Raw genomic sequence first — 10,183 nt, 5'->3', positions numbered from 1 at the left:
TTAGCTTGTTAAGAGCAGAAACATGGTAGGCACTGTATATTAACCAGAACTTAATGGTTTAATAATGATAAAAAAAAAAATTAGGGTGGCAATGCTATTGATTCTACCTGATCTACCCTCTCCCATTCCTTCTTGAAAACAACTTCAGACTTCAGACTCTGCATTACCTAAATCCCAAGACATCCTAGCTATGCCAATGCCAGCTCTCAATGCATCTGTGTCGATTAAGCCCCTTACTACAGAGGTTCTCTCACAGCTCCATCTAAAGCCATTATCCTTGCCCCTGCCTATGGTGTTCTCCAATCAGCTGACCCTTCTTCTTTAAAACAACTAATTTTTATATATTGTATGGTTCTCCCCCACACACACATCTTGTCTGTGCACCACTTGCATGCCTGGTACTCATGGAGCCTGAAGACAGCCGTCCAGTTCCCTGAAACTGGAGTCATAGACGGCTGTGAGCCCGTATGGGTCTGGAATCAAACCCAGTCTTCTGGAAAAGCACGCAAAGGACATTAACCACTGTCATTGCTCCAGCGCCCAGCTGGCTCGTCTCTATGTTTAAATAACTAAGCACTGCTTTTTAGACGAGGGGTGCCTCTGCTCCCTGCTAAAACGGAGTTCTTTAGGACCAGAACTTTAATGGGTTTTGTTCATTGCTGGCTGCCAAGTGCTAAGAGGAGATGAGCTGATTATCAACTGACATTCATGGGTGTGTAGGTGGGTGGATAAAAAGGCAGAACACTGAGGAGGAGGAGAGGGAAGAGAAGAGGAAAGGAAGGAGGGAGAGAGGAGAGCAAGCGGAGGAAGACTTTGCCATGCTAAGAGAACCCTGGAGAAGCACAGTGAGTGAACAGCAATGCAATGAACGCTTGGCCGAGAAAGGGAGGCCACTGTGCTGTACAGCTAAGTACCTGAAGGGAGCTCTGGGGTAGAGAATAGACGAAGCCACGATGGGAAGGGTTAGGAGGTGACAACCAAGAACTAAAAGGAGTCAGTTTGGAAAAGATACACAGGATGAGTAAACATTCTGCCCTATCAGAGCAGAGCGAGAGATATTAAACAGAGACCCTATGAGCAGCTTGTTCCCTGCACCAGACCTGGAGTATTTCAATGATCTTCAACTTGGTGTCCATGACCATGATGTCCTCCTTCTCTGGCTCTGCCTGCTTCACATTGCCTTCAGGGGCAGCAGCCATGGAGTCATGGGCAAAAAGCCTCCTCCTCCGAAGCACCACTGGTCATGAGCTCCCCAACTCCATGGATAGATCGCATCACATTACTGCCTAGAAAGGGCCAAGACAAATTATGACCATGACATTCTTGGAGAGAGCCTGTCATCTAATCAGCATCTAATTAGGGTATGGTTTTTGAGGCAAATTATTTACCATATCCCTGTTTCTGATACACTCTCTCGACCAAGGTAAATATGGAAGGACATGGTGTGACATCTCCAATGGGGCGTGTTCTTTATTAATTCCACCACCAAATTTGACTCAGCACCAGTGATGTGTACAAACACTGCTGCTTCTAACACAAGCTGCTTGGTCATGAATACATTACTTCTCTTCGGAGGCTCAGTTCCTGAGCCTATAAAAAGGGCTCTATGACAGAATCCAATGCTATAATGTATACAAAATGACATCACACAGGACTTGGAAAATAGGGAAATCAAGTCAAATACCTTGCCATCCTAACTATAGAAAAGCAGTTATGCATGAGATACATGGTCATTATTCTGTGCCTATTATGACCCCCAAGTACAGGAAAATAAACATTTTAAGATGGGTTTTCCTAGTCACAAAGTAAAAAGTCAAACTACAGGTGCACTTCATTTCATCATACAGGAGGATTACCATCAAGTGTCTCAGGAGCATCAGAGAACAGATGGCAGGCTTAGATTTTGGGGTTAGACATTAAAGCACAAGGCAACTTTCAAATTATTCAATTAGACACACGGAGAGACTCAAGACAAACACAAAGGAGAGAGAGAATTGTTGAAATGACCAGAATGACCGACAGTGATGGGCACCCGAGTCAGCGGGACTGACTCTTCATAGTTTGTTTCTATTGCCATGTTCCCAACGGTGAGAATGACAAGACAGACAGGATGTCACAGGATGAGGCATGGCAGGAGTGAACAGCATGGCCAGGAGGGCGTCTCTCAGTACAGACACTTCAGATACTCACTCTTCAGCTTCTCCTCATCATTGTTACCTTTAGTCTCTTCGCCTTTTGCCATCTGCTAATGGGAAGATGGTGGTCACGTGGACACAGTCTAATATTGCCAAGAGATCTTGGTTAATCGGAGAAGGTCAGAAAAATTGTAGAAACCAAAGTATATGAGTTCCTGGCTAAGTTCACAACCTGGTGCATTTAAAAGAAGAAGGGGAAACTGGTATTCAGTGACCTTTGTCCTCCTGATCTACTGGATGCTGACTAATCATGACAGATCTTTATAGTCAGAGAAGACCATTCACCATGCCTTACCTCAAACGTAGCTTATTTTTCTCCTTATCAGAGAAGGGAATCTCTGACAAACCACATCTCTTAAATACTCCTCCACAAATTCCATCGTCTGAGCGAAACCTCTCCTTAATTTCATCTTTGGATGCTCCACTGCTGTCGTAGCTGAGAGGAAAAGAGAGAGAAGTAGGAAGGAGAATGTCAAGCTCTCCCCAGCCAGGCCTTTCAGGCTGCTTAGCCTCCAAAGACAGCACCCCCAACCTGCCCCGACTTACACTTCCTTCTTAGAAGAATGCCTACATACATAGTCACTCATGCTTACTGCCTGTCTGTCCCCAGTATTGCAGAGGTAATTTCTAGATTCTGCACTAACATTCCTCAGCCTTGGCACATGGTACCACTTAGAAATTTGCAGAAGGAAAGGGCTAAATAAGAGAGAGAAAAAACCAGCCTGGCATTATATTTTCTTGAGAATTAAACAATATTTGCTAGCTACACAATTCTATTAAAATCTGAAAGAAAAAGAAGTTCTTTCTCCTATGATTTCACTAGTCACATATGTGTCTATCTGCTAGTGCACAGAAGATTAGAATCACAGGTTTTTAAGCACATAAGATTTCTGTAGGGAGCTGGACCCAGCTTACTCATCAATGCGATCTCGGAGGGAATTTCTGACCACAGACGGGCATATTTCACAGGGTCACTTGCTCCTGAGGATCTCGGTCCACATGCATGTGAAGCATAGGCGGCAAAAGGATGCCTGAGGTCGTAGGTAGTTCTCATCGACATACAGCGAGAATAAGATCAACATCCAGCTGCCAGATATTTCATGATAGCCAGGTACTGCGTCCAGACACATCCTTCGAAGAGATTAAGCTATACCTGAGGAAAAAAATCAGCAGAAGGCACATGATCCAGAAATCACTCAGTATGAGGGAGACACACAGCAGGGTATCCAGGTGGCCTCAGATTTCATAGGAGTACGTACGGCCACCTGAACTTACATACCAATATCCCTAAATGATTGCTGTACTCCTAATTTTGGATTCTGAACTAAGGATATGGAGGAAAAGCTCAAGTATGCCAGAGTATGGGTCAACATCCTATAGTTACACATCGTCTAGCTGTGTTAAAACAATCTTGTCATCAGTGATTACATTTGCAATCTTTATCTTATAAAATAAATAGGGAAAAATGACTAGACCCGAAAATAATTACCTTTCTGCCACCACCTTTCTCTCTGCATTTTATATGGCACATCGAAGACCATGCAGGAAACCTCAAATACACTGTTCATATAAGTGTAATTGAAATTCTACAATATCTTTATGATATTGTATCATGTAAGTTACTACTGCTAAAATTATATGAATCATCCAGTTTAAGACTGCTTAGTAAAATTGAAAACGTGAGTTTCCACCAATCCATCTCTTCATAGGAATGGAAACCCATGTGCATAGACAAAATTAAGTGAGATGTGCCCTTCACGTGACATGAAAACTCAACTGTGCATATGATGGGATGTCAAATGCTAATAAAAAAAGTGATGTATTAGCAAGAGAGAAGGTATACAACAGTCATAATTAAAGAAATGTTTACTTCTGTTAACATAGAATACATATATATGTGTATATATATGTGTGTTTCATAATATATATATATATATAAGAAACAACATCAAGGAGAGCTTTAGAATGGTATTTGCTGTAAGGTATCTTTTATACAAAATTTGAGACTAGGAAACACACACACACATACACATGTAATACAGTATAAACACACAAAGAGGAGCGCAGTGGTTAAAAGCACTCGTTTTTCCCGCAGAGGACCTAGTCAGTGGCCAGCATGTACACCGTGGCTCACAACCAGCCATAGTTCAGTTCCAAGAATCCAATGCTCTTTCTGACTCCACAGGCAGTAAGCACACACATGGTGATACACTTAGACACATGCAGGCAACGTGTATACACAGAAAATAAAATGCCTTAAAAGTAACAAAGGATTTCTAAAAAGACCATCACGTACATAAATAGAAGAGAACAGACTAGAATACAGAGTAAGAAAAGGCATTTTAACTGTAAAGTTTCACTATTTTATTAGGAAACATTAGAAGTACTAATTTGTCTTTCCTTTTCCTTTAGAAGTATCTGGTAGGTAACTTCCCTTCTTTTTCGTTCCTTTTCCTTTGCTTCAGTGCAAGGCTATATGGCCCTGGAGCCGGACCAGTCTAGGACTGAGGTGACCGCAGAGGTGGACAGTGTGGCATACAATGGCACATGCAAGCAGGTGACCATCCAGAACGGCAGAGTTCGAGGCGTTAGGAAGACTGGAGGGTGACAGCCAGAACGCATCTGTGGCGTTAGGCGAGAACCGACAGCACACACTGAGCATCCGAGCCTCAGAAACGCACCGTACCTAAGTGTTGAGTACTAGAGCTACTCAGATTTGGGATTCTTGTATAAACTTTATCACTTTATTTTGCTAATCTGAAAATATAAAATACTGCCAAATCTGAATCTTTTTAAGCATCGTGCTTAGGATTCCAACAGTTCTGTATTTCAATTTCTGAATTTTTAGGCTAGGGCTGCATGACTTATATTAGTGTAAGCCTCTGGTTTTTATCATATATTTGATACATGCACACAGATAATTAGAATAGGAAATACAGGTGTGTGCATACACGGCAAGAGACATTTTCTGCAAACACTCTAGAAGACTGCACTATTATCCCTAGTTTGAAGATGAGGGCTTTGGAACATAAAGTCAAACTAGCCAAAGTAAAAAGTCTAGTTAAGTAGAGATCAAGATTTGAACTGATGCAGCTGACCCTGCAGCCTGCCTGCTGCTGACTGCACTACAGACAGGCTGTGCTGTATGGTCAAGTGTAACAGAGGCTGAAGCAAGCCCTCGTCTTCCTATGACGTGGACACACAACCAGACAACGATGGACTATTAATCCACGGCCCATTCCACTCAAAGTTCATAAAATACACATGCGTGTTTCTGTTGACAATCTTCCTACATTCCTCAGAGCAGTGGTTCGCAACTTCCTATGCTTTGACCCTTTAATACCGTTTCCTTATGTTGTGGTGACCCCAACCATAATATTTTTTTTGTTACTACTTCCTAACTGTAATTTTGCTACTGTTATAAATCATAATGTAAAGATCTGTGTGTTCTGATGTCTTAGGCAACCCCTGTGAAAGTTGTTCAACCCCCACAGGTTGAGACCACTGCGTTCGGGTGATCAACAAGAAAACCAGATGCTCCAAGTGCCACCGTGTGGGGCCTCTCCGCCCACGTCCAGCACGCCTCCCACTCACCTGTAGTAGCTGAGGATGTCCCGTCTTCCTTCTGGCCCTCTTTAGCATCTTGGGCCAATTCCCTGACACTCTTACTACGGATCTCTTTGCTGCTGTCCTCCAGAACAGCCACACCTCTTCCTCGTCCTCTCCAGCTTCCAGAGCATTCTCTCCAGTGGCAACGCCTTCAAACTCAAAGCGAGAAAGAACCAACCTGTGAGAAAAAGAAGAGGAGACGGGGCTCAGTTTTTATGAAATCCTTTTCAGTCTGACTCCCTTCCAGCCGAGAAACGCACAGAAAGTCATTTGTTCTATGTTTCTCCCAGTGCAGAGCCACAAAGAATCTGTGCGTCTTCATGTGCTTTGACCTGGGAACTCATAACTAGGATAACTTTTCTCCCCCATAGATACCTGGTTACATTTTTGGTTGTCACAATGGCAAAGGAGGTGCTACTAACATTGAGCAACCACAATCCAGGTACTTTTGCTGAACACCCTATAACGACAGGACATTTGCCACCACAGATCTGGCAAATGTCACATCTGGCCCCAAATGTCACAATGCCAAGGTGAGGCACCTTGCATTAATACAAGTCCTAAACCGAGCTACAAACCGCACCACTAGCTTACACCTGAACTCTTTTAATCTGCCTATAGTGCTGCAATAGGTCACCAGGAAAAAACGCTCCTTTGTGAAAAAGTGAATTACTACTATTACAAAGCAGTATAATAGTAATTATGACTATTATCAACAATAATTATTATCACTACTTGCCTGAGGAGCAATAACACTACTTAAACATTTTTATTACATTGTTATTTGTGTGTGCTACAGTGGACGTGTAGAGGTCAGAGACAGCTTGCTGGAATCATTTCTCTCCTATCACCACATGGTCCAGGGGATTGAATTCAGGCTATCAGCTCAGCAACAGGTGCCTACACTCTGAGCATCTCACTTCTGAACACTGATACTACACTTTTGAACAAAGATACTATACAACTCGCCCAACACCAATTAACATCAACAATGAATATTTATTACATTCTTTGTTTTTAATGAATGACAGAACTTCAAGGCTCTTCAACTCTTTAGGCTGTGTGTCAAATGCTCCCTGGTGGGATTATACAATTTACATAGACAGTAAGTGGCACAGTACATTTTACAGTATACAGAGTAAGTGTCCCTCTGCACAGGTCACACCAAAAGTAAGCTAAAAACAAGCTCAACCATTCTTCTAAACAAGGCCGTGAAACAAAGATGAGATGCTACCAACCAACATTAGACCAACTGTGAGGAGATGAAAGAGTTAGGTCATTCCCTATGAGCATACACATCCATTTAACATCTAATTAAATCCTTGTCTTTAATGCATGTCCCTAGATGGACTCACTTGGTCTCAATCAGGATGTCAGCATTGGTGGGATTCAGCACAGCTTTACAAATGAGCTCCTGAGTCACCGGGATGGACTTGTTCATGGACACACAGAGGTCGGAGAGGTAATCCAGGAACCTAACGGGAAAGAAGGAATGCAGGATACTGAACACAGAGCAAGCAGAGGGAGCCACAACTCTTCTTCACATAGACGAGTCCTACATTCCTTCTCAGTTAGGCACAGTAAAGACTAGGATGACAGTGAGCACAAGAAATCTAGATATGGCAGATGGAAAGAAGAAAGAAAAAATAATTGAGTAGAAGAGGAAAAAGGACTAGGCAAATGAAAAGGTGATAGGAACGAACGTGAGGAAAGGAGCAGGACAAGAAGAAGTTCTCATCAGGAAGAGACAGCGAAGGTTCAGGGACCAAAGCGGCCAGGGCTCATTGATGCTGGAAGCCCCAATGTGGCAGCTGGCTGTGACACTACCTGCTGTAGTCTGCTATGGATTATCACCTGGAGACATGAGTTAACCTGCTGCACGCCAGTTCCTAATCTATAAGAAAAGATGTTGTACACATTTCTAAGGGTGCCCCTGGGATGAAATAAGAAGATTCGTGAAGATGGGCTGCAGGAGATGCAGTATAGTGGCAGTGTCATGTTAACAGCAGCACTATGAGCTCTGCAGTATGGCTGACGACACTCTGCTGTGACCTGCTTCCCGTGCAGCTTGAAATCTCAGGAGCAGAGAGAAGGGAGGACGGGAAGAGTTGAGAGAATGGGCAGATCTGTGTGTACAGGAGGATGGGAAGAACTCACTTAGACACAGTAAGGCATTCAGGAGACAGCTAAAACACATCAAAGGACATGGAGATGATGTGGGCAGAGTTCTGAGAGCCACACGGCCTAAAAAGTGAGTGGCCAAAAACAAACGTCATTTCCTGTGTGTCAGCTGAGTGGCAACTCACAGGTATTTATAGCTGCTCAGTAGCAAATAAAGGAACTAAAGCTGGGGGGAGGGTAAGGAAAAGTGAGCAGCTGGTAAATACTGAAGACAGGGCTGCAGCGAGCAGTTCCAAGACCACATTCCTGCGGGCAGTGGGGGCGCACGCCTTTAATCCCAGCATCCAGGAGACAGAGCAGGCGGATCTCTGTGAACTCGAGGACAGCCAGGGCTACAGAAAACAACAACAACGACGATGACATTGGGGGAAAGGAAGGTGAGCAGCCGGTAAACACTGAAGATGGAGGCTGCGGCAAGTGGTTCGAATACCACGGTCTCACCACTACTCATCAAAGGGCCACTAGAAACTGACTGCCACCAGTTCCCAGAACAGCAAGCCTAGTACATAACCAGGGCAGGAACGGTCAGCCCCACATCTTAGATGCACAGACGCCTCCTCCCGACGGGTGCCTCCTCACCTGGGCTCCCTGTTCTTTCGCACCAGGCTGACGAATGTGTCGATCTCCGCCGCGGTGATGTGCTTTTCCAGGAGTTCCGGTTATGTGGAGCAGGGCAGTGATGGTGTCTTCAGCCAGCACATCATAGCCAATCTGCTTCTGCATGAAGCCAAACTGCTGGCTATGTACTCCTTTTAGGGAGAGAAATACAAGTCAACAGGACGATAAAAAGACAGCGTGATTAACATTAAACACTGCAAAAACCAGCAGCAGCGCATGAGAGCTAGGGTCAACAGGCAAAGGACCCTGGGCATCTTCCTTCAGCCTTCCCTCCAGGGCAATGATGACACAACCCTTTACAGCCTTTCCTAAACCTATCACACAATGTCAGCAAGGAAAAAGAAAAACTAGAGTCTACACGTGGATATTTCAATGTACAACATCCATTTAATCTACTGATTCATTTTTAAAAATAGGGTCAGAAGCAGTATACAGCTTTGAATTTCTTACTAATCAGGATAACTTAATTTTCCCATTCCTCTGGCTGCTGCTGAATACAGACAATACCTATCTGGACATTTGAAATGTCAGCCCACAGTGTTTTCTTTTTCTTGAGTTTTTAAAAAAAATCACTTTTCAGACTTACTTTTTTACTTGTATGAATATTGTTATTATATATGTTAAGTTCAACACACATGTACAGGTGCCAGAAAGAGGCACTGCATCCCTAGAGCTTCAGTTATTATAAGCTGCCATGTGTGCTTTAGGAATGGAACTCAGGGTCCTATGCAAGAGTAGCCAAAGCTCTTAACCACTAAGTCATCTCCCTAGTCGCTAAAAATTCATTTTAAAGTCAATAGGTCTATGGCACATTTAACCTTAGCACTGGAGGTAGAAAAAGGCAGATCTCAGCCTGGTCTACATAGAGAGTTCCAGGCAAACCAGACTACATTGTGAGACCCTGTCTAGAAAAGAAAAATGAAGAAAAATGAAGCCAACAGGTAGAAGAGAGTTAGGAATATCTAGGATGATCAGTCATATTCATAAATGCATGGATCTGTCTTTGCTTCCTTATTTGCAAATCAAATATCATATTCCACAGAAACATCTGTAGAACCAAGGAGTACATTCTGAACAGTACTTAAAGATATTTGGCCAGGCGGTGGTGGCACACGCCTTTAATCCCAGCACTCAGGAGCAGAGGCAGGCAGATCTTTGTGAGTTTGAGGCCAGCCTGTTCTACAGAGCGAGATCCAGGAAAGGCACAAAACTACACAGAGAAACCCTGTCTCAAAGAAACAACAACAACAACAACAACAAAAGATATTTGCTGTGGGATGTTCTGTATGCTACGTGTGTTGCTCTGATTGGGTAATAAATAAAACACTGATTGACCAGTAGCCAGGCAGAAGTATAGGTGGACAAAAGAAGAGAATTGGGGGAAGTGGAAGGCTGAGCAGAGACCTGCCAGCCGCCGCCATGACAAGAGAGATGTAAGTACCGTAGGCCACGAGCCACATGGCAACTTATAGATTAATAGAAATGGGTTAAAAAGATATAAAACAGTTAGCAAGAAGTCTGAGCCATTAGGCCAAACAATTTAAATAACATAAGCATAAGCATCTGTGTGTTTATTTATA

At 43.4% G+C, this 10,183-nt stretch overlaps 1 long non-coding RNA gene across 1 annotated transcript; it reads right to left on the bottom strand.

Moving 5' to 3' along the window:
* Nucleotides 1-5,891: 5,891 nt before the first annotated feature.
* LOC114689559 lies at nucleotides 5,892-8,644 on the bottom strand. The gene is made up of 3 exons (XR_005090552.1): nucleotides 8,565-8,644; nucleotides 7,160-7,279; nucleotides 5,892-5,982 (listed from the first exon to the last, which is right to left on the bottom strand). It is a non-coding gene; the product is annotated as an uncharacterized LOC114689559 (long non-coding RNA).
* Nucleotides 8,645-10,183: the final 1,539 nt, after the last annotated feature.

This window comes from Peromyscus leucopus, unplaced genomic scaffold, assembly GCF_004664715.2.
Source record: "Peromyscus leucopus breed LL Stock unplaced genomic scaffold, UCI_PerLeu_2.1 scaffold_132, whole genome shotgun sequence".
Classification (NCBI taxonomy): domain Eukaryota; kingdom Metazoa; phylum Chordata; class Mammalia; order Rodentia; family Cricetidae; genus Peromyscus; species Peromyscus leucopus.
The sequence above is the reverse complement of the archived record's forward strand: the minus strand, read 5'-3'. Positions and strand labels throughout refer to the sequence as shown.